Source organism: Molossus molossus, unplaced genomic scaffold, assembly GCF_014108415.1.
Source record: "Molossus molossus isolate mMolMol1 unplaced genomic scaffold, mMolMol1.p scaffold_m16_p_1, whole genome shotgun sequence".
Lineage (NCBI taxonomy): Eukaryota > Metazoa > Chordata > Mammalia > Chiroptera > Molossidae > Molossus > Molossus molossus.
The window spans coordinates 133,581,063-133,606,785 of record NW_023425344.1 but is presented as its reverse complement, the minus strand read 5'-3'; the positions used below and the strand labels follow the sequence as shown (position 1 = coordinate 133,606,785).

The following is a 25,723-nucleotide window of genomic DNA, read 5'->3' as shown; positions in this document are numbered from 1 at the left end:
ACTTGAAATCCTCTTACCCTGCCCACCTGGGAGAGTTTTCATTCAGCTGAGAGGTATAGCCTAAGGCTCATTCAGTGACTGAGACTAACAATCAGCCTGCAGGCAGAGGTTCTGAGATCATTAATATGTGCCTGGCCTGAGACTCTACCCATGAAAGTAAGATTAGACATTTGTGTTCATCTTGGATCCTTCCATATACATCCAAACTCAGCAGAGGGAACCCTGATCTGCAGAACATCAAAACCCACAAGGAGATTTTGGCAGGCTCCAAACACTGCTAAGACAGCCAAATGATGAAACAAAGAAACAAATTCCAAATGAAAGAACAAGAGAATTCTCCAGAAAAAGAGGTAAATGAAATGGCAATAAGTAAGGTATCAGATACAGAGTTCAAAGTAATGATTATGGGGAAGTTCAATGGCATGAGTAAAGATATAGAAACAATGAAAATCAACCAATTGGAAATGGAAAACAACAAAATGAAGAATGACATTGCAGAAATAAAGAACACATTGGAAGGAATAACCAGAAGGTTAAAGAAAGCCAATGATCAGATCAGCAAATTAGAAGACAGGGTAGGAAAAAAATCACTCATCAGAGAACCAAAAAATAAATAAATAAATAACAGTTAAAAGACAGGAGGAGAGTTTAAGAGAGCGGTGGGACAACACAAAATGTAACCACATCTGCATCACAGGAGTACCAGAAGAAGAAAGTGAGCAAGGGTTAGTGAATCTATTTGAAGAAATAGTGGCAGAAAACTTACCTAACTTGGTGAAGGAAAAAGGTATACAAGTTCAGGAAGCACAGAGAGTCCCAAGCAAGAACTCAAAGAGGCCCATGCCAAAACACATCATAATTAAAATCCCAAAAATTAAAGACAAAGAGAGAAACTTAAAGGCAGCAAGAGAATAGCAACAAGTTACCTATAAGAGCTCCCATAAAGCTGTCAGCTGATTTCTCAACAGCAACACTATAGGCCAGAAGGGAATGACATAAAGTATTTAAGATAATGAAAAACTAGGATCTGAATCTAAGACTACTCTATCCAGCAAGACTATCATTCAAAATAGAAGATGAAATAAAGAGCTTCCCAGACCAAAAAAAAAAACTAGGGATGCCCAGCTGGTGTGGCTCAATAGTTGAGCATCAACCCATGCACCAAGAGGTCACCGGTTTGATTCCCAGTTAGGGCACATTCCCAAGTTGTGGGCCAAGTCCCAGGTGGGGGACATGCAAAGGGTGGCCTATCAATGTTCTTTCTCACCAATATTTCTATCTCTCTCTCCTTCTCTCTTCTTTTCTCTAAAATTAATAAAGAAAAAAATTTTAATAAAAAAAAAGGCGAAGGGAATATATTAACACCAAGGACTTCTATAATAAGCAGAAGAAATATAGAGAGAAACATAAGCATAATAAATAAAAAATAAAAACTAGGGTAGCAATATTTATATCTGATAAAATAGACTTTATTTATTTATTTATTTATTTATTTATTTATTTATTTATTTTTTATCCTCACCCGAGGACATTTTTCCATTTTTTGTTCAGATAGAGTGGGAGGGAGAGAGAGGGAAAGAGAGAGAGAGAGAGAAACATTGTCGTGAAAGGGACACATTGAATGGCTGCCGCCCACACGACCCAACCGGGGCCAGGGACAAACTGCAACCGAGGTACATGCCCTTAGCGGAAGCCAAACCCGGTCTCTCCGGACCACAGGCCAACGCTCTAACCAGTCAGGGCTAAAATAGACTTTAAAATGAAAGCCATAGCCCTGGCCAGTTTTTCTCAGTGGTTAGAGCATCGGCCTGCAGTCCAGAGAGACCTGGATTCAGTTTCTGCTAAGGGCACATACCTTAGTTGCAGTTTGTCCTCAGCCCTGGTTGGTTGTGCGGGTGGCAGCCACTCGATGTGTCCCTTTAATGTCGATGTTTCTCTCTCTCTCTCTCTCTCTCTCTCTCTCTCTCTCTCTTCTCTCCCTCCCACTCTATCTGAAAAAAAAAAGGAAAAATTTCCTTGGGTGAGGATAAAAAAAAGAATGAAAGCCATAACCAGAGGCAAGACCATTACATAATGTTAAAAGGATCAATATTATAAGAGGATACAACCTTGCTAAACATAAATGCACCCAATATAGGAGCACCAAAATATATTAAAAATGTCTGGAAGACTTCAAGGGAGAAATTAATAGCCATACAATCATAGTGGGGGACTTGTACACCTCATTGACATCAATGGATTGATCCCCTCGACAAAAAAATAACAAGGAAACAGAAACCCTAAATGATCAGATGGATTTAATAGATATTTACAGAGAATTACAACTCAAAACTGCAGAATACACATTATTCTCAAATGAACATGGGGAATTCTCAAAGATAGACCCTATGTTAGGGCACAAACTAAATCTCTACAAGTTCAAGAAGTTTGGAATCATATCCAGCATCTTTTTTAATCACAGTGGCATGAAACTAGAAATTAATTACAATATAAACACTCAAAAGACCCTGGCCAGTTTGGCTCAGCGGTTAGAGTGTCGGCCTGTGGTCCGGAGAGACCCGGGTTCAGTTCTCGCTAAGGGCGACGTACTTCGGTTGCAGTTTGTCCCCGGCCCTGGTTGGTCATGTGGGTGGCAGCCACTTGATGTGTCCCTTCACATCGATATCTCTCTCTCTCTCTCTCTCTTCCTCTCTCTCCCTCCCACTCTATCTGTACAAAAAATGGAAAAATATCCTCGGGTGAGGATAAAAAAAAAAAAAAAAAAAAAAACACTCAAAAGAATTCACATTCAAAAACATGGAGACTAAATAGCATGTTATTAAACAATGAATGGGTTACCAAAGAGATCAAAGAAGAAATAAAAACCTTTCTGGAAATCAATGAAAATGAGCACACAACACAAAATCTATGGGATGCAACAAAAGCAGTCCTGAGAGGAAAGTTCATAGCACTACAGGCCTACCTCAAGAAACAAAAAATTTTCTAATAGACTATCTAACTCTACAACTTAAAGAACTAGAAAGTAAACAAACAAACAAACAAAAAAAACTAGAGCAAGTAGAAGGAAAAAAATAATAAAGGTGAGAGCAGAAATAAATGACATAGAAACTAAAGAAAAAAAATTCGAAAGATCAATGAAACCAAGAGCTAGTTCTTTGAAAAGATAAACAAGATTGATGAACTTATAGGCAGACTCACCAAAAAAAAAAAAAAAGGGAGAGGACCCACATAAAATCAGAAATGAAAGAGGAGAAGTAACAACTGACACAATAGAAATATAAAGGATTGTTAGAAAATACTATGAACAATTATATGCCAATAAACTGGACAACCAGAGCAAAGTGGGAAAATTCCTAGAATCACACAATCCCCTAAAATTGAACTGGGAAAAGACAGAAAACTTGAACAGACCAATAACAATGAGAGAAGTTAAAGATGTAATCAGTACATTCCCAGCAAACAAAAGCCCAGTCCCAGATGGCTTCACGGGATGGAGGTGGTAGGGATTACTGAACATTCAAATAAGAACTAACACCTATTCTCAAAATATTCTAAAAAATTCAAGAGGAAGGAAAATTTCTAGCACTTCTTATGAGGACAGCATAATTCTACTTCCAATACTAGATAAAGATACTACAAAAAAAGAAAACTACAGGCCAATATTCCCTATGAATATAAATGCAAAAATCCTCAACAAAATATCAGCAAATCGGATCCAGCAATACATTTAAAAAATTATTCACCATGACCAAATGAGATTCATACCAGGGATACAAGGCTGGTACAATATTTGCAAACCAATAAATGTGATACACCACACAAACAAAATGAAAGATAAAAACCATATGATCATATCAATAGATGCTGAAAAGGCATTTGATAAAATTAAGTACGCATTTCTGATAAAAATGCTTAGCAGTGCGTGAATAGAGGGATCATATCTCAACATAATAAAGTCCATACATGAATAACCTACAGCAGACATTATACTCAATGGGGTAAAACTATAAGCATTTCCCTTAAGAAAAGCAACAAGGCAGAGATATCCACTTTCACAACTCATATTCATCATAGTACTGAAAGTCTTAGCCACAGTGATCAGACAAGAAGAAAAAATAAAAGGCATCCAAACAGGAAAGCAGAAAGTGAAACTGTCATTATTCACAGAGGATATGATATTGTACATAAAAAGCTCTAAAGATTCCATCAAAAATATAATAGTTTTGATAAATGAATTGGGCAAAGTATCGGGATACAAAATTAACATCCAGAAGTCAATGGCATTTTTATACACCAATAATGAACACTCAGAAAGAGAAACTAAAAAAAAAAATCCCATTTATCATTGCCACACACAAAATATAAGATACCTAGGGATAAACTTAACCAATGAGGTAAAGACCAGTTCATGGGAAACTACAGGACATTTAAAAAAGAAATAGAGGAAGATATTAAAAAATAGAAGCACACACCATGTTCATGGGTTGGAAGAATCAACATCATTAACATACTACCCAAAGCAACCTACATATTCAATGCAATCCCCATTAAAATAATGGCATATTTCGCCCTGGCCGGTTTGGCTCAGCGGTTGGAGCATCGGCCTGCGGTCCAGAGAGACCGGGGTTCGGTTCCCGCTAAGGGCGCGTACCTTGGTTGTAGTTTGTCCCCAGCCCTGGTTGGTCGTGCGGGTGGCAGCCACTCGATGTGTCCCTTCACATTGATGTTTCTCTCTCTCTCTCTCTTCCTCTCTCTCCCTCCCGCTCTATCTGAACAAAAAATGTCCTCGGGTGAGGATTAAAAAAAAAAAAAAATAGTTTAAAATAATGGCATATTTCACAGATCTGGAACAAACACTCCAAAAGTTTATACAGAACCAAAAGAGACCCCAAATAGCCACATCAATCTTGAAAAAAAAAGAACAAAGTTGGAGGGATCACAATACCAAATATCAAGTTATACTACTAAGCCATTATAATCAAAACAGCCTGACACTGGCACACAACAGGCATATATATCAATGAACAGAACAGAGAACCCAGAAATCAACCCAAGACAATATGCACAATTAGTATTCAATAAAGGAGGTAAGAGCAAATAGTGGAGAAAAGACTGCCTCTTCAATAAATGGTGTTGGGAAAATTGGACAAGAACATGCAAAAACATAAAGCTAGACCACCAACTTACACCATATACAAGAATAAATTCAAAATGGATAAAGAATTTAAATGTAAGTTGTGAAATCATAAAAATCCTAGAAGAAAATGTAGGCAGCAAAATCTCAGACATCACATATTCCAGAATTTGTACTGACGCATCACCTAGGGCAAGAGAAACAAAGAAAGAAACTAATAAACGGGACTACATCAAACTAAAATCTTCTGCAGAGCAAAAGAAACCAGCATCAAAATGGAAAGGACCCCACTCTCTGGAAGAACATATTTGTCAATGATACATCAGATAAGGGGTTAGTATCCAAAATATATAGAGTACTCATACAACTCAATAAAAGAAAGACAAAGAATCTAATTAAAAAATGAGCAGATGACCTGAATAGACACTTCTCTAAACAGGTCATTCAAATGGCCAAGAGATATATGAAAAAATGCTCAACATCTAATCATCAGAGAGATGCAAATTAAATGACTGTAAGATATCACCTACACCTGCCAGAATGGCTGCCATCAACATATCTTCAAACAACAAGTGCTGGTGAGGGTGTGGAGACAAGGGGAATCTAATATACTGCTGTGGGAATGCAGACTGGTGCTGTCATTATGGAAAACAATATGGTGTTTCCTCAAAAAATTAAAAATTGAACTTCCATTTGACCCAGTGATCTCACTTCTAGGAATATACCCTAAGAAGCCTGAAACACCAATCAGAAAGAATATATGTACCCCTATGTTCATAGCAGCACTATTTACAATAGCTAAGATCTGGAAACAGCCCAAGTGTCCATCAGTAGACGAATGGATAAAAAAGCTGTGGTACATATACACAATGGAGTACTATGCAGCTGTAAGAAAGAAAGATCTCTTATCCTTTGAGACAACAAGGAGGGACCTGGAAAGTATTATCCTAAGTCAAACAAGCCAAGCAGAAAAAGACAAATACCACATGATCTCTTTATATATGGAATATAATGAACATAACAGTCTGAGGAATAGGGTAGACCCAGAAACACGGAATTATGGTACAGACTGACAACCCTCAGAAGAGGGGGTGGGGGTGGGAAGAGATAAACCACAGAACTTATATGCATGTATGCATAACCAATGGACATGGACAACAAAGCTGGGGACGGGGCAGGGGGGATGGGGAGGAGAGTGTCAATGGGGTAAAAAAGGAGAAACATCTGTAACAAAAATAAAATTAAAAAATAAAAATAAATTTTAAAAAAATAAAAAGAAAAGAAAAAACAGACACACAAAATGCGTGGCTCCGGGATTAGGTATTTGATCTGGTTATATTCGAAGCTGTGAAAAATGGAATACTGATGTCTTGGAGTAACAGAACTTTGGATAATAGAGATGAAGAGTGAGAGCATTTCCAGGAGGCTGGTTGCTTTGTCTGCCCTGAGAGGAAAGCAAGGAAATGGGCAGCTCCGCACGTTGAATTGTCCTTTAGTGCCCTGGTCAGAGGTCCAGACAGCCTCTGTGACAACCCTTAAGAGGCCTCCTCTTCCTGCAGCTGCCAGGCCCAGTATTTGAGTGTAGGGACTGCAAAATTTCAATCTGTATTTAATCACAGCTTCTCTGGGTCGTTTTTACACTAAATTTAGGGAACTAATTCAGAAAGAATGTGACCCCAGTGACTGCACAAAACCTGAATAAGGTGGGACTCCACTCTGAGGAAAGCAGCCCCTTTCCTGAGTCTGAAGAAAACTTTTTCTTTTCTTGAAGACCCTGCAGTGTCCTCATCTGGGGTGGTTTTCTTACAAGGAGATGCCACATTATCCTCAAAATCCACCCTTCTGCCTCCTATGACCTCTAGACCCATAACTAGAATCAGATCCCAGCAAACTTTGGAGGGAAAGTACAACACTGCTCACAGAGAAGACAGAAGACACTCTGAAATAATCACAAATTTTGACCATATGTCCATGAAAAATGAATAAATTCTAACAGTGTCCGAAGCATAGATTCTTTACCAAATTTATTTTTCTCCTTCATAACTAGACTGCATTTCCCAGCTACCTTGCAAATTTGATGTGACCATGTGATGGAATTTGGGCCAATGATATATGGCAGAAGTAATAAAAGTCACTTCTAGGAGTGGCCCAATTCTCTGAGGGCAGAGAATTCCTCAAATTTTTTCCATCTGTTGGCTGGTTGCAAATGCCTGGGGTGACCTTAAACCCTGCAGGTGAAAGATGAATCTTTGTCTCTGTCATCCTAAGGTCCTCCATGACTGAAAGGAGCAAATCCTTCTGCTTTTCTGCTCGCTGTTTTATATGAAGAAAAAAGTAACCTTCCATTGTTAATCCACTGAGATTTTGGTATTTACTTGTAGTAGAAGTAAACATTTTCTTAACTGATATAGTAGTCACTGAAGAATATATCTTGGAGCCCAACCAGCGTGGCTCAGTGGCTGAGCATCAACCTATGGCCCAAGAGATCACTGGTTCGATTCTTGGCCAGGGCACATGCCCAAGTTGCAGACTCAATTTCCATTGGGGGTGTGCGGGAGGCAGCCAATCAACATCTCTCTCATTGATGTTTCTATCTCTCTCTCCCTCTCCCTTCCTCTCTCTAAAAATTAATTAAAAAATAAATCTTAAACAAACAAATAAAAGAATATGTTTTAGAGAGCCCTGACAAGGTAGCTCAGCTGGTTAGAGCATCATCCCAATTCACCAAGATTGTGGGTTCAATCCCAGGTCAGGGCACATACAAGAATCAACCAATAAATGCATAAATAAGTAAAACAACAATTTGATGTTTCTCTCTCTCTCTCTCTCTCTTCCTTCCACTCCTTCTGTAAAATCAACAAGTAGAAATTTATGTGTGTGTGTGTGTGTGTATATATATATATATATATATATATATATATATATGTCTTGGAGAATTTTCCTTGCCAGTACAAATAGATTTACTTTGTTTTTTAAACTATTATATAATGTTCCATAATGTAGACATACCATAATCATCATTTACATTACTACTATTACTGTTTTTATTTTTTGCCAATAAAACTTTACAGTTAACACCTTTGTGAATGCCTCTGTGTACACATATTTCTTCATATCCAGAACTTATACAAAGTAATGGAATTGCTTAGACAAACAGTAGATTCATGTTAATTTTTTGTTGATACTGCTATGTGCCTTCCAAAATGTCTATATAATCTATTCTACTACCAGCAGTACATGAGAGCAAAATTTAATAATAAGAATAATATTTGGAAAATCTTAAGTTAAAGTTTTTTTCTTTAAATTTCTTCCTTAAATAATATTTCCCTGGATACTTCCACCTCTAAGGCTAATGCATGGGACTTAATGCCCTAGGAAAGCAGACAGGTATGCCAGAAAAAAAGCATAAAAGCATTAATCAATTGAAAATCTCACATCTGACTTTTGTGAATTAGAAGCAAGTCTCTGAAACCAGTCTTTGGCAAGAGAGTTTCTTTAAATCCTATTAACAGATTAAGAATGATGCCAAATTACTCAGCCACAAAAAAAAAAAAAAAAAAAAAAAAAAATCTTACCATTGTGACACCATGGAAGGACCTAGAGGGTATTACGATAAGTGAAATAAATCGGTTGGAGAAAGACAAATACCATATGATTTCACTTACATGTGAAATATAAAAAACAAAATAAGTGAACAAAAAAAATTGAAACAGACTCATAGATACAAAAAAAAACAAAAAAAAAACCTGATGGTTGCCAGAGGGAGGGTCACTGGGGAACTGGGTGAAAACAGGTGAAGGAATTAAGAAGTACAAATTAGTAGTTACAATATAGTTATATGGATGTGAAGTACAGCAGGGAGAATATAGTCAATAATATTATAATAACTATGTATGGTGCCAGGTAGGTGCTGGAAATATTGGTGTTCACTTTATATAGTATATGATTGTCTAACCACAGGCTGTACACCTGAAACTAATACAAGATAATATTGAATGTAAACTGTAATTGAAAAATAATTTTTTTTGAAGAGTGAGGCCTAGAAAGCTACATTATCAGCCAGATTTTGCTGCATGACAAACTACCCCAAAACTTTGTGATTTTGAACAACATGAATTTATTTGTCCTTGATCCCATGGGCTGGTGATTTAAGTGGGCCTCAGCTAGGATGGCTTGCCTCTGCTTCGTGTCATGTTGTAACTGAAGCCAAGGCATGGCTGCCTGCCACCACAAAAGTCAAACTCCTGAGACAGGTACTGGTGAAAAATAAAGGAGGTTTATTCCAGTGTCAGCCACCTGAGAAGATGAAGGACTGTTGTCCAAACCCATCTCTCCACCTCAGTGCAGACAGGATTTTATAAGGAGGAAGAGGAAAAGCAGATTGAAGAAATCAAGGGGAGGGGGTTCAAAAGTTCTCTATGTGCAGACCAGTACAATCTATTTCAGTAAAGATCTTGAAACTGATTAAATGATGGTCTGGTGTGTGTCATCCTGGTCTTTGTCATCCTGGTTCTATGGTTGAAGTTCAGCAAATCTCCCAGAACTGGGATGACTGAAGGTCAGAGTCTATATTTTTTGAAGTTAGTTCCTGGAATTCTTAAACATGCTGTTTATCAGAGTCAGCATTTACAGAAACTATATCAAAAGAATGGTGGTGTGGGTTACAATTGCCCATTGTTACAATGTTAGCGGGGCTCAGTCATGCATTTGGACTGTCGCTGGGAAAGGTGGGATGGCAGACGCTCTTTCATGTGCTCCCATCCTCCAAGAGACTAGGGCAGGCTTTTTCCATAGTGGAAGAAGAGTTTCTAGACTCAAGAGAGGTCAAGCCCAATGCCCAGGCACTTTTAATGCCTATTATTGAATCCTTTTGTTGTTTTCCTATTGGGAAAAGTCACATAACCTAATTCAGATTTAAGAAATGAGGAGACAGACCACCTCTTGACAGGAGAAGATGCAAGGACACGTAAAAAAATCATCATGCCTACCTTCAGTGCTCTTTCACATGCCTCTACTCAAGACCTCCCTGTCTCCAATACGTACTTCAGTGCTTTTCTTTCAGGCTCTTTACCAGCCAATCGAGCTATTCACCACAGCCATGAACTCATATAAATTCTCACCTTGAGCTACTTTTCTTTCTTTGTACAGGGGTAAGAAGTTTCTTCTTTGTGATAAGCGATGCAAGATGCAGCAATTTGTTTTTTAATCTGGAAGTGATGTCCTGTTTCATTCCAACCCCTGGACACCCCAAATCTTTACCAAAGTGACAGATCCCATGTATCTTCATAAAGATTATCTCCTACCCTATGGAACACATGTATCTTACCAAGGCCTCTTGCTGCTAGAACTGCTTGTTCATCCTGTTCAATCAGAAGAAATAATCAATGTAATAGATCAGTTTTATGTTCTACAGAATGTCCCTGTGATCCAGGTTGCTTCTAATTATATTATGACAATCAGTGGGTGAGTTCAATTAGCCCTAGGGAAAAACTGTAAATGTATATTGTCTAGTCCATGTAACTGCAAACTGTTTCAGATCCTATGCTGTGATTGGGATAGAAAAGAAGGCATTTGCTAAATCAGTGGCTTCATAACATGAACCTGAGGTCATATTAATCTTCTCTAACAAAAATACCATGCCCAGCCTGGCAGCTGTAATGGAGGCTATTTGGTTGAGCTTGTCACAGTCTACAGTCATTCTTCAGGATCCATCTAGGTGCTGCAGGGGCCAGCCTAGTAAATTAACTACATATGTGACAGGAGCCAGCACAGCTATATGCTTACAGTACTTATGGAGGCACTAATCTCTGCCATCTTCTGCAGGATGCCATATTGTTTTTGTTTCACTATATTGACCAGGGACTTAGGATACATTTTAGACATTTCCATGTGACCTTTCCCATTATGGTCCACAGTCCAGGAATGCAATGTGGGACTTACCCGAACTGCTGTGTATGTCAGTTCCTATCATACATTTGGAGCCCAGGAAAACAATCACTCGGCAGACCTGCCATTTATTCCCTGGCCTCTTTATGCCCCCACTCTAACAGGGGACCATGATGAGGTTCTGGGTCCCAGGCACCTAATGTCAACTCAATAGCCCATGAAATAGCTGGGTATTTTCAGTGCACAGTCACCCAAGTAAATGGCCACAGGTTGCTTTGAGGAAGAACTGGCATATCGTTTAGTATATACTTGACATGATGTAGCAGGATCTTCTTTCCAGGGACCTGGCTAACTCTTAGTCAACAGATTCTGGGTCTGAAAACTGGCTTTGGTCCAGGAACCAGGAAAGGGATCATGATTCCTATTGGAGCAATCACTTTAAACCTCATGTTCATCCATTCTTGCCCAACTATTTTGTTTTTTAATTTTGTTGTTGTTTTTGTCATTAATCCTCCTGCCCAGCCATGCTGGGGATCGAACCTGCAACTCAGGTATGTGCCCTTGACTGGGAATCGAATCAGTGACCCTTTGGTGTGTGGACCAATGCTCTAACCACTGAACACACCAGCCAGGGCAATTGCCTATCTATTTTGTCAACAGGGACAATAAGTTGTATTGACTTTCTCCACTACTCTACCTGTAGGTCAAGTACCTTATATTTTCTTTGTAGATCTTATTATACCTGATATTATTAGACTAAAAATTTTTGTCAATCAGATGGAGTACAAATTGGGTCCCTTTTTCTTTTGTTTGCATTTCCTGATTATAAAGCTAATTATGTTTGTACATGATTATTGGCCTTTTATACTTCCTTTTCTATGAATTGCACATACACATCCATTGCCCATTCCTAATTGAGTCGTATTCCTTTTTCTTATTGATTCTGTAATATTAATGTTAATCACATTAATGCAATATTAATTACATTAATCATAATGTGATTCTGATTACATTAATCAATACAATTATTAAAGTGATTATAATTAACATAATATAATTATATTGATTATGACAATAATATATTGATATATAATATATTATAATGCAATTAATTGATGATGATTATGTATAATATAATTATATCAATATTCACATGATCATGCATTCATACTTTATTAATATAATTATATTATTTTCTTTCCTATGATCAATAACATATTGATGTTATTTTAGATACAATTATATTGATATATTATCAATGTATTAATATTATAAATATTAACTAATTTTTTGTTATATATGTTGATAAACTTATTTCAGTAGAAGTCATTGTTCATTGCTTCTATTTACCTAATTTCTCACTATTTAAATAAACCCCTTATAAGCTGGCTTGTAACTCTAATACTTCACTGAATTCCCTGAAGTCTTCAATGGCCTTCAAAAGTTAAATTCAAAGTTTTGCTTTTAATCTTGATCTGATTTAGATACAGCATTTGCATGTCCTGAAACTCACCTTTCTACGCTTCCAGCACACGTGCCCCTGGTTCTCCTCCTACATCTCTGACAGTTATTCATCAGTCTCTTGTTAGGCTCTGCTTCCTCCGGCTTCCCCTAAAAGTTAGCGTTTCTGTTCGTTCTTTGTTTCTGTCTTGTGGTGTTGTTCCTCACACTCTTCTTTGGAGATCTCATCTAACCTCGGGATATACATGTGGGAAACCTAACCTGTTTTGTATTCCAGACATGTCCCTCAGCTATAATATTTATATCTGACTCTTTCTGGAGAGCTCCACTCTAATGCCACACAGGTATATACTGTTAGATCCTGCATGTCCAAAAGGGAAATCTCACCCCTTCACAGTCAATCTTCTTGAGTTGCCTACTTTCACTGGCTTTCTCTCCTCCATTCATTCACTGTTCAACCCACTCCAATCTGGCATCTGCCCCACCACTCCTGTTTAGATGCTCTTGGTAGAATTACTAATGATTATTTTGTTATCAAATCCAATGTACACTTTCAGCACTTTTCTTACTGGTTTCTTACAAGTGAATTTTCTTCTTCTTGAAGCATTGCTTTCTAGCCCTTTTTTAAAACACCTCACCCAAAGATATTATTTCACTGATTTTCAGATAGAGGGGAGGGAGAGAGAAAGAGAGAGAGGAAAAAAAAAAAACATCGACATGAGAGAGACACATCAACTGGTAACCTCCTGCATGACTCCAACCATGGCCGGGGATCCAATGGCAACCAAGGCGAGGTTCCCTTGACCGGAATCAAACCTATGACTCTTTGGTCCTCAGACCAATTATCTAACCACCAAGCCAACCGGTCAGGGCACTGTCTTGCCTTTTTAATGCCACATTATTCCTCTTTCTTCCTGTCTTAAATAACTGGCAGAACCCGCACATAATCCTTAACCTGTGCAAGGAGGATATTCATGGTAGGAAGAGTCAACTGAAAGCCCACCGAGTTCTTCCTCCTGCTAAAATCAAAAACAAAAAGCAATAGCACATTTCTTTTCTTTTTTAATTTAATTTATTTCTTTTTGTTACAGATGTTTCGCATTTTCCTGCCACTGATTCCCCCTCCCCCTCCCTCCCCACCCTCTCCCCAGCTTTGTTGTCCATGTCCCTTGTTCATGCATACATGCATATAAGTTCTGTGGTTTATCTCTTCCCCCACCACCTCTTCTGGGGATAGTCAGTCTGTACCCCACTACCACGTCTCTGGTACTACCCCATTTCTCAAACTGTTATGTTCATTATATTACACAAATAAGTAAGATCATATAATACTTGTCTTTCTCTGTTTGGTTTGTTTCACTTAGGATGACACTTTCTAGATCCATCCATGTCGTCTCAAAAGATAAGAGATCTTTCTTTCTTACAGCTGCATAGTACTCCATTGTGTATATGTACCACAGCTTTTTTATCCATTCGTCTACTGATGGACATATGGGCTGTTTCCAGATCTTCGCTATTGTAAATAGTGCTGCTACAAACATGGGGGTACATATGTTGTTTCTGATTGGTGTTTCAGGCCTCTTAGGGTATATTCCTAGAAGTGGGGTCACTGGGTCAAATGGAAGTTCAATTTTTAATTTTTTGAGGTAACACCATATTGTTTTCGATAGTGGCTGCACCATTCTGCATTCCCACCAGCAGTGTACTAGAGTCCCCTTTTCTCCACAACCTCGCCAACACTTGTTGTTTGATGATTTGTTGATGGCGGCCATTCTGACAGGTGTGAGGTGGTACCTCATTGTTGTTTTAATTTGCATCTCTCTGATGATTTGTGATGTTGAGCATTTATTCATATGTCTCTTAGCCATGTGTATGTCCTGTTTGAAGAGGTGTCTATTTAGTTCATCTGCCCATTTTTTCATCGAGTTCTTTGTCTTCCTTTTGTGGAGTTGTATGAGCACTCTATATATTTTGGAAATTAACCCATTATTTGATATATCATTGGTGATTATGCTCTCCCATACAGTGGGTAGCCTTTCCATTTTGATGACTGTATCTTTTGCTGTGCAGAAGCTTTTGAGTTTGATGTAGTCCCATGTGTTCATTTTCTCCTTTGTTTCTGTTGCCTTACGTGATATGTCAGTGAAAATTCTGCTGGGTATGATGTCTGAAATTTTGTTGCCTACATTTCCTTCTAAAATTTTTATGGATTCATGAGTCACATTTAAGTATTTTATCCATTTTGAGTTTATTTTTGTGTAGGGTGTAAGTTGATGGTCTACTTTCATTTTTGTGTGTGTAGCTGTCCAAATTTCCCAACACCATTTATTAAAGAGGCTGTCTTTACTCCACTGTATGCTCTTGCCTCCTTTGTCAATTATTAATTGAGCTTATTGCCTTGGGTCCATTTCTGGGTTCTCTGTTCTGTTCCACTGGTCTATATGCCTGTTCTTGTGCCAGTACCAGGCTGTTTTGATTACAGCGGCTTTGAAGTATAACCTGAAATCTGCTAATGTGATTCCTCCAACTTTTTCTTTTTTTTTTTTTAATCCTCACCCGAGGACATTTTTCCATTTTTTGTTCAGGTAGAGTGGAAGGGAGAGAGAGGAACAGAGAGAGAGAGAGAGAGAGAAACATCGACGTGAAAGGGACACATCGAGTGGCTGCCACCCGCACGACTGACCAGAGCCGGGGACAAACCGCAACCGAGGTACGCGCCCTTAGCGGGAACCGAACCCGGGTCTCTCAGGACCGCAGGCCGACGCTCTAACCACTGAGCCAAACCAGCCAGGGCCAACTTTTTCTTTTTTGTCAAGATTTCTGTGGCTATTAGAGGTCTTTTTGGTTTCAGATGAACTTTTGAAGTACTTGTTCTAATTCTGTGAAGTATGCCATTGGTATTTTGATGGGGATTAAATTGAATCTATAGATTGCTTTGGGTAATATGGACATTTTAATGATGCTAATTCTTCCAATCCATGAACAGGGTATGTGCTTCCACTTTTTTATATCTTCCTTTATTTCTTTGTTCAATGACCTGTAGTTTTCTGCAAATAGGTCCTTTATTTCTTTGGTTAAGTTTATTCCTAGGTATCTTAATTTTTTTGCGGCAATGGTAAGTGGGATTGTTTTCTTAGTTTCTCTTTCTGTGAGTTCATCATTGGTGTATAGGAATGCCATCAATGTCTTGACGTTAATTTTGTATCCTGCTACTTTTCCAAATTCATTTATTAATTCTAGTAAATTTTTGATGGAGTCTTTGGGGTTTTCTACGTATACTATCATGTCATCTGCACTAATGACATTTTCACTTCCTCTATCCAATTTAGATCCCTTTTATTTTTTCTTCCTGTCTGATTGCTTTGGCTAAGACTTCCAGTACTATGTAAAATAAGAGTGGTGAAAGTGAGCATCCTAGCCTTGTTTCTGTTCTTAGGGGAAATGCTTTTAGTTTTTGCCCATTGAGTATGATGTTGGCTGTAGATCTTTAATATATGGCCTCTATTCTCACATTGCTGAGAGTTTTTATCAGAAATGGATGCTGGATTTTGTCGAAGGCTTTTTTGGCATCTATTGATATGATCATGTAGTTTTTATTCTTCATTTTATTTATGTGGTGTATCACGTTTATTGATTAGCAAATATTGTACCAGCCTTGCATCCCTGGGATGAATCCCATTTGGTCACGGTGAATAAATTTTTTGGTGTGTTTCTAGATCCAATTTGTTAGTATTTTGTTCAGGATTTTGGCATCTATGTTCATCAGGGATATTGGCCGTAGTTTTTTTTTCTTTGTAATGTCTTTTTCTGGTTTGGGAATTAGAATTATGCTGGCCTCATAAAATGAGTTTGGAAGTCTTCCTTCTTCTTGAATTTTTTGAAATAGTTTGAGGAGAATGGGTGTTAGTTGTTTTTTGAATGTTTGGTAAAACTCCCCCATGAAGCCATCCCGGCCTGGGCTTTTGTTTGCTGGGAGAGTCTTGATTACCTCTTCAATTTCTTCTCTTGTTATTGGTCTGTTTAAGTTTTCTATATCTTCCCGGTCCAGCATTGGGAGATTATGTGTTTCTAGAAATTTGTCCATTTTGCTTAGATTATCAAATTTGTTGCGATATAATTTTTCATAGTAGTTGTTAACAATCTTCTGTATTTCTGTGGTGTCAGTTGTTAGTTCTCCTCTTTCATTTCTGATTTTGTGTAATTGGGTTCTCTCTTGTTGTTTCTTGATGAGTCTAGCTAAGGGTCCATCAATCTTGTTTATCTTTTTGAAAAACCAGCTCTTTGTTTCACTGATTCTTTTAATTGTTTTTTTGGTCTTTATGTCATTTATTTCTGCTCTGATCTTTATTATTTCCTTTCTTCTACTTGCTCCAGGGTTTTCTTTTTGTTTGCTTTCTAGTTCTTTAAGTTGTGAGGTTATGTAGTCTATAAGAGATTTCTCTTGCTTCTTCGGGTAGGCCTGTAGTGCTATGAACTTCCCTCTCAGAACTGTTTTTGCTGCATCCTATAGATTTTTGTGTTGTTGTGTGTTCATTTTCATTGGTTTCCAGTAAGTTTTTAATTTCTTCCTTGATCTTCTCATTGACCCATTCGTTGTTTAATAACGTGCTATTTAGCTTCCATGTGTTCAAATGTCTTTGCATGTTCTTGTTGCAACTGATTTTTAGTTGCATGCCATTGTGATCTGAGAAGATGCTTGATATGATTGCAATCTTCTTGAACTTGTAGAGACTTAGTCTGTGTCCTAACATGTGGTCTGTCTTTGAGAATGTCCCATGTGCACTTGAGAAGAATGTGAATTCTGTAGTTTTGGGGTGCAATTCTCTGTATATATCTATTAAATCCATTTGGTCTAGTGCTTCATTTAGAGTCTCTGTTTCCTTGCTAATTTTTTGTTTAGAGGATCTATCCAGTGATGTTAGTGGGGTGTTGAAGTCTCCTGCTATGATTGTATTGCTATCGATTTTTTCTTTGAAGTCTTCCAGAAGATTTTGAATATATTTTGGTGCTCCTATATTGGGTGCATATGTTTATCAAGGTTATATCTTCCTGTTGGATAGATCCTTTCAATGTTATGTAGTGGCCTTCTTTGTCTCTAGTTATGGTCTTCATTTTAAAATTTATTTTATCAGAAATGAGTTTTGCTCCCCCAGCTTTTTTTTCCTTTCCATTTGCTTGGAAGATTTTTTTTCCATCCTTTCACTTTCATCCTATGTGAGTCTATTTTTGTGAGGTGGGTCTCTTGTAAACAATATATAGATGAGTCATACTTTCTTATACAATCATCTACTCTGTGTCTCTTTATGGGAGCATTCAATCCATTTACATTTAAGGTGATTATTGATATGTATTTATTTATTACCATTTTTGTTTAGTGTGATTCTATTTTTCTTCCCAGTTCTCCTGCTTATTACAGCAGTCCTTTTAACATTTCTTGCAGTGCTTGTTTGGTGCTAATACATTCCCTTAGCCTTTTTTTTTTTTTTGGTCTGGGAAGTTCTTTATTTGACCTTCTATTTTGAATGATAGCTTTGCTGGGTAGTCTTGAATTCAGATCCTTGTTTTTCATAACCTTGATTACCTCATGCCATTCCCTTCTGGCCTGTAGTGTTTCTGTTGAGAAGTCAGCTGAGAGCCTTATGGGGTTTCCTTTGTAGGTAACCTGTTGCTTCTCTCTTGCTGCTTTTAGGATTCTCTCTGTGTTTCATTTTAGGCATTTTGATTACTATGTGTCTTGGTGTGGGCCTGTTTGAGTTCTTTTTACTTGAGGCTCTCTGTGCTTCTTGAACTTGAATGCCTTCTTCCTTCACCAAATTAAGGAAGTTTTCTGTCACTATTTCTTTGAATATATTCTCTAACCCTTGCTCATTTTCTTCTTCTTCGGGGAATCCTATGATGCGAATATTATTACGTTTCCAGTTGACCCACAGTTCTCTTAAGCTGTTGTCCTGTTTTTTAATTGTTTTTTCCTTTTGTTTTTCTGATTGGTTTATTTTTTTCTACCCTATCTTCTAATTCACTGATCTGGTCCTCAACTTCCTCTACTCTGCTATTTAGACATTCCTATGTGTTCTTTTTGTCCGATATGTCCTTCTTCATTTCTTCTTGTTGGTTTTTAATTTCCAACTGGTTGATTTTCAATACTTTTATGTCTTTACTCATGGTGCTTATGTCCTTACACATGCTGTTGAGCTTCCTCAAGATCATGGCTCTGAATTCTAGTTCTGTTAACTTGCTTAACTACACCTCATTTATCTCATCTTTGGTAGAGGTCTCTTGTTCTTTCTTTTGGCTTTTGTTTCTGTGTTTCACCACTTTTGCTATCATAGTGGGCTTTGGAGCCTGCCAAATTTTCCTTGTGGGTATTGGTATTCTGCTGTTGGTTGCTTCCACTCTTGGGTTTGGATGAGCCAGGGAGGACCCACATTACATACCACTTCAAGTCTTACTTTTCTTGTTAAAGTTGCTAGCCCAGGGAATGGTACAGTCATCCTCTAGCTTTTTGCCTGAAGGCCATCAGTAGCCTAGACCTGAAGAACCTTGGCTTCTCAGTCGACTGAAAAACTCCCTCAGGTGCTCAGTGTAAGAGGATTTCTTGAGGGTGGGGCAGATGCTGGTTGTTAATGGCCTCAATTAACATTTCAATGGCCACCAGGTGTGGTTGAAACTCTGAGGGAGGGGCCACAACCTCTCCCCAGAGCCTTGGGAAGGAGTAAGATGTCCACAGTCCTGCGTGGCTGCAACTCAGCAAAAGCACTGAGCACCCTCCAAATCCCGAGTGTCCCCATACAGTTCCAGTTCAGTCTGCCGTCCCTCTGCCAAAGACCAAGGTGAGTGGCTGCTGCTATTTTAGCCTCTGTCCCGGCTTTGTGCTGTGGAGCCACTTGGGAGTTTAACCTGACGGTGCCGCTCACAGCCAAGGCCACTGGTCATAGCTAAGGCCACTGCCAGCTGTGGGCTCCCAGCCCCCATCTCGCGTCTCCGCAAGCCTACCAGGATTGAGTCAGTGTCCCTGGTTATGTGGTCCACCAAGCTGTTTTTCTATTGCCTTTTCCTGATGATTTGTCTTTATTTTCATTATAATTCCCTTTTGGTCCTAGGAGATATTCTGTGTAGCTTCCATTCACTTCGCCACCATTTTTTAATCTCCCGCAATAGCACATTTTTGAAGAATTGTAGGAATTGATGCCACTCTCAAAGGTTTGAGAGATGAAGAGTTGTTATTTCTGTTAAATCCCCATTAAATTCAGCTGTGGGCCTTTTCCAAAGAGAGAGAGGTCTTGGAAGATGACATGACTTTTCTAAGCCTATTTAGTCAGTGACTCTCATTAGAGCTGCTTTTCCAGGTATGATGTCGTTACTGTAGCAAGTCAGCACAGGCCCAGGTACCTGCTATGTTGTTGTTAATCTAGAAAATGCGTCTTTCCCTCGATAAGCAGAGAAAACTAGAAAGAGTATGCTTCCACCTGGCAGAGACATAGGACATTTTCACTCTCTAACCTCATTTCCTCCCTGCCTTATTCAAGGGGGTTTTCTGGGAACTTGACATTCTTAGTATATATACAATATCCTACTTGCTCACTATTTTGATGACTTTTAGATAGTACTAGAAGGATTATATAGACTAGAATAGGACCCAATGAACTAGAATAAGGCAGTTCCTTAGATGCCCAACTAAGATATATGCCTGCTAAAGTTTAGGAGATGAATCCCATATAAATATGGAGCACCCTCCCCCCCCCCCCCCCGACCACCGCCACGATTAAAAAAGACCACAGCATTTGATGGGACTTTGTGAATTTTAGAGGCTACCACCTTAGTCCATTTAGGCTGCTATAATAAAATACTAGAGAGTGTGTAGCTTAGAAACAACAGAAATCTGTTTTGCACAGTTCTGGAGGCTGGAGAGTCCGGGATTAAGAAAGATCAAGGTGTCAGTATGGTTGCGCTCTGGTGAGAGCTCTCTTCCTGTTTATAGTCTGCACCATCTTTCTATGTGGAAGGGGCAAGGAGCTCTCTGGGCCTCTTTTAAGGACAATAATCTCATTCATGAGAGCTTTACCCTCATGATCTAAGCACCTCTCAAAGGCCCCACCTCCTAATACCATCATCTGTGAGAGTTAGAATTTCAACATAGGAATTGGGGTGGGGGGCACAAATTTTCAGACCAAAGCAGCTGTGTATGTCACATTTAGCTGTCTTCCTGCAGCACATATACTGTAGGAACCCCATCTTGAGTAAGGCCCAGAACAAGAGAAGTCTGTATGGAACATGAAGCTAACAGTGACTGAAGAATAGGTTAGAGCAAAGGTATGCTGCTTTATGTTAGTAACAATTTCTGTTGTGAAAAAAAAAAACAGTTCCTGACTTGTTACTGAGCCCTGATAGAAACCGAATGCCTGACCGTGGTCAGGAGGTGATCGTAAGACTGGGTTACCCATGACAAGCAGTTGTGTTCTAATTCACTTCTCCACACATTTGAGGTGCACTCCATTATCGGGGGACATATCAGACACCTAAGCCAAACCAAGCAGGTCCTGTAGACACAACTGAACTGCAAGGACAAATGGCTGATATTCCCAGCAGACCTACTCCTGTCCACTGCTGCTTCAGTCTCCAAACATGATGGCCTCGTGGGAGTTTATTATATCCAGTTGACTGATGGTGACATTTTTAACCTAGGTTGTAGGTGGGTCTGCATAGTTTACTGGCAGCAGATGGACAAGGACTGATGTAATGACACAGCATCATGACAGAATTTTGGAGCTGACCATCAATGCATGGTGCTGGTTTCCATAGACTGAATGTTTGTTTTCCCCAAAATTCATGTATTGAAACTTAATTCCCAGTGTGATGATGTTAGGAGGTGGGGCCTTTGGGAGGTGATCAGTTCATGATGGTGAAGCCCTCATGCACAGGGTTAGTGTCCTTACAAAAGATACCCCAGAGAGCTCCCTTGAGCCTTCTGCCATGTGAGGACATGACAAAAAGAGGCCGTCTATAAATCAAGAAGCTGGCCTCAGAACACAGGGAATCTGCTGGCACTTTGATCTTGGACTTCCCAGCCTCCAGAACTGTGAAGAATGTTTGTTGTTTAAGCCACCCAATATATGGTCTTTTGTCATTGCAGCCTGAACAAACTGGCCCACTGATCTTCCCAAGCCGGAATCTAACCAATCCTCATCATTTGCAGATTTCATATCTGCAGATTTGCCTACTCACTAAAATGTATTTGTAACCACACATTGATACTGACAGAAACTGCAGTCACTGGGGACATGCACAGAGCAGTGAAACTCTGCATTGCCCTGTGTACATGTTGCCAGCCGAAGCTGACAAGGTGTCACTCTGTCCTTCTGTCTCAGCTCTCCTACTGAACAAGCATCCTTTTTCGAGGCTACTTAGTGCCACATACTCCACATGTCTATGCCTTTTGTTGGTGATTTCACTGTTTGAAATACCCTCTAGCATGGAGCTGACGCCCCGTCTAGTGTTCCTGAGCACAGGAGGGCTGTGGTGTGCCTCATGGAGACAGCGCGGTGTGAACAGGCACGAGGGCAGTGCTGCGCCTGTGCTTTCCACGTTCAGGCGTCAGCAACTCGGCACAACCAGGAGGAGGAGGAACACATCCGCTGATCTGTGTCAGCCACTCCGGGACGTGCTAACGAAGCATCCACAGTGTGTGACAACCCATGGGAAAGGGGCCACATTTGTGGGATCAGAGATGACAACTGACTTAAAAAGCAAAAAACTATAGCGTATACCATTGTTGTGAAATTTATGGTCATGCTACCCAGGGTCAGGAAAATGTTAAACTTTTCTGGGCTCGTGCTGGTTCACACATTTCAGCTGGGTGGAGGGTAGCAATGGAAAAAATAAAAGGGGGGGACAACTGTAATACTCTCAACCATAAAGATAATACTTACTTAAAAAGGTAATGCAGCATGAAGAATGTGAAACTTGTAGGTGATCAGGAGGTCGTGGAAGGATTTAAAATACATCTGCTGGTGGTGTACCGGAAGAGGGGTATGTGGAAGAGCTGGTTTTCTGTGCTGATGAGACTGGCTTGTTTTCCAAGTTCTTGGTGTTTTTGTTGATAAAAATGTTGTGACCAGAAACTCAAAGGAACCTAACTCTTTATTTGGCCTTTAGTGTTCAGCATTATTGATGACTATAGAACATTGCTTCCATGAAAAATGTGTACCCTGAATAATCGACTGTATATGGATTGGAGAATTAAGAGGTGAAAGAGTAGCACCCTCCACTTCTATAGCTAATATTTTTATACCCTAATGTATATAATATAATGTATTATATTATGATTCTGGGCTCCTATGTTTTAGGAGTCAAATACCAAAGGAATGAATTTTTCTAGGAAACGCAATGATAGTCTCTCATATTTTTTAAGTACTTTATCAGACATAGCTATGCACTTGTACTGTGGTGTGTTTGTGTGTGCATGAAGGTAAGGGGTGGAGGTAAGGAGTTTCCCATGAACTCACAACATCATCTACACTGCTGGTCACCACCATTCCTCTTGAACCTGCTCTGAACTGGTTTTCATGCCCGTTATTCCACTGAAAATGCTTGTCAGCTTCACCAATGCGCCAAACCTGATGAATACATCTCTGATCTCAGATTTCTCTAATTTTCAGCGCTTTTGACTTAGTTGACCACGATCCTCTTTTGAGATTCTTTTCTCCAATTCTACAATTCTTTATTCTCATTCTACTTTTTCTCCTATGTTACTAACTTCTTTTAAGTCTCTTTTGCTAAGTTCTCCTTCTCTTCTCAGTCATTAAAAGTGGATCCTCCTCACAACTTGGTCCGGGGCCTTCTTCTCTTCAATGTCTTCAATCTCTAAATAATTTTATCTACTTCAGTATCTTCACATACAATTCATATGTCACAACTCCTAAATTAATGCTGTCAGCTCAGATCTCTCCCCCTAGTTCCAAAGTCACATATCCAACTGCTCACTGAACATCTCTGCTTGGCTGCCCCACACATGCTCCAGATACTTTGTCCAGAACAGAACTGAGTGTCACCTCGAAGTTCTGCTTTCACCTCCAGTCCCATTCCTGGTTCTCTCCCTATATTAACAATGGCAACACCTTCAAGCAGGAATCAAAATTAGATACCTAGAAATTGTTCTTTACTCTTCCCTTTTGCTAATCTCTTGCCTCCAATCAAATTCTTCAGCAGATTCTACTTCCAAATATATTTCAATTCCATCTACATTTCTCCATGTCTGCTACCCTGGGCGCCTACCATGGAGCGGGGTGGGGGTGGGGGAGTAGAAAAGCATCATGGATAGTTCAGGCTTCCATAACCCCAGGTTTGTGGCTCTAGAGAAAGGAGATAGCTGTTCTCTCCCAATAGTAACATATCAACTTTCAGGGAAGAAGTGGCTAAGTTTGGGTCACATGGAGGAGAAAGGGCAGTTTCTCAAAGGTAAGGTGGTGCTGTTGCCAGAAGATGAGCAAAATGATGTCAGACAAAGAAAAATCAGTATCTGTGAAGAGTGGAGGCTAGTGACAGGGAGTATTACCTCCCTTATCTGTGCTTTGTTGTCCTAGGTGCAACCCCCAGGCAAACCAGACTCTTGAGGCAATTGGCTCTTAAATGGATTGTTATTATAATGCCCCCAAGCTTTGAGGATTTCCTGGAATAAGCATTAAATGGCACTTGTAAGTAAAACAGAGATTTTGAAAGTATTCTTTTACATTTTGTTGAATTAATGGGTCTGGTAATAAGTGGAAGGTGTCTACTTCTGTGGGGTTTTTTGTTTTTGATTTTTCAGTCTTTCAGAATGATTTCAGCTTTGGGTTCCCAGACCGACAGGGTTACAGGATATATATATATATATATATATATATATTCATGTGAATTCTACTCCTTAAATTTATTATGTAATTACCATTATACATGTGGGAAAATTCATACTTGAAGAACTAAACAGTAAGACATATAAAAAGAGGTCAAGATGGTTTTCCTCCACCCCCATGCCTTATCTCCAATCACAGTTATTATTAAAACTCACGTGACTTCTTTTAACATTTTTTATAATTAGGGAGTTCAACTGGAATTTTGGTTTCTCAAAACAAAAACGAGAAACCTCACAGGGTTAGAGAAAGTAGTTCTAATCATTCATGTTCTTCTTCTGAACAGCCAGCAGAGGGCGAACAAGAGGACAAATAAAGCAAGTGGAACCTGCAAGTCTGATTCCCTACCCTTGTCCAAGTTCACACAGAACCTTAAAAAAAATTATTCCTAACTCAGGAACTTAAAAGGGGGTAAATATGGTTTTGAACACTCATTTGATTTATCTCTAACATTTCCAAGTTATTTATATACAATTTTATTTTGTGATAGAGATTAAATTTTTGCAACCAGGACCCACTTTGACAACCTCCTAGAGACCAGTTTTAAAAAGGTAGGTACTCAGAAATTGTACTAAGGAAGGTAGAGAATGCCAACATACTTCTTATTCTAACAATAAGACTTTGCATGCCAGTAAAAACTAGAACATAACTTCCACTGAACACATAATTTAAAAGAAAGGACATCAAGAGAAGTAAAATATATTTTCATATATCTTAGGTTTAAAATGAAGCATTATGATAAGAAAAGATGAGAATTTCATAAATCTGATGTTAGATAAAAGTGAAAACATTCAACTAAAATTTTAAAATATATAATGTATGATCTCTGCCCAGTTTGGTTGCCTTGTGAGCCTTTGGATTAAGCACTCTTGATACTGTAATTCAACGTGTCAAAGATCGATGATATTCACCTAGTAGATGGAAATAATTTTTTTAATTATAAAATACAGTTGGTGCCCTGGCCGGTTTGGCTCAGTGGTTGGAGCATTAGCCTGCAGACCAGAGAGTCCCGGGTTCAGTTCCCGCTGGGGTCACATACCAAAATACAGTTGGGGCAAAAGTCTGGGGAAATGAACTGTCATGTACACTGTTGGCTGGAGTGTAAATTGATACCGCTTTTGGAGACCAGTTAGGCCAATCATAACTCTACATGAGCATCCTGAATGATTCCTTGGTCTCACTTCTGTCTTATAAAAACATTAGCGAAAGTGGTAAAAATTATGTGTATAAGAATATTCATCACAATTAAACTTAAAAAAAATCAATTTGTTGAGTAATATGTGTATAAAAAGTATAATCACATAAAAACGTTTTGTCGATATATATGTTACATGGTTAGAAGTGGTTTCTTCTGGGA

At 38.9% G+C, this 25,723-nt stretch overlaps 1 pseudogene; it reads left to right on the top strand.

The window, feature by feature from the left end:
* Nucleotides 1-22,117, top strand: part of LOC118639765 — a 32,532-nt pseudogene extending 10,415 nt beyond the window's left edge.
* The last annotated feature ends 3,606 nt before the right edge of the window (nucleotides 22,118-25,723 follow it).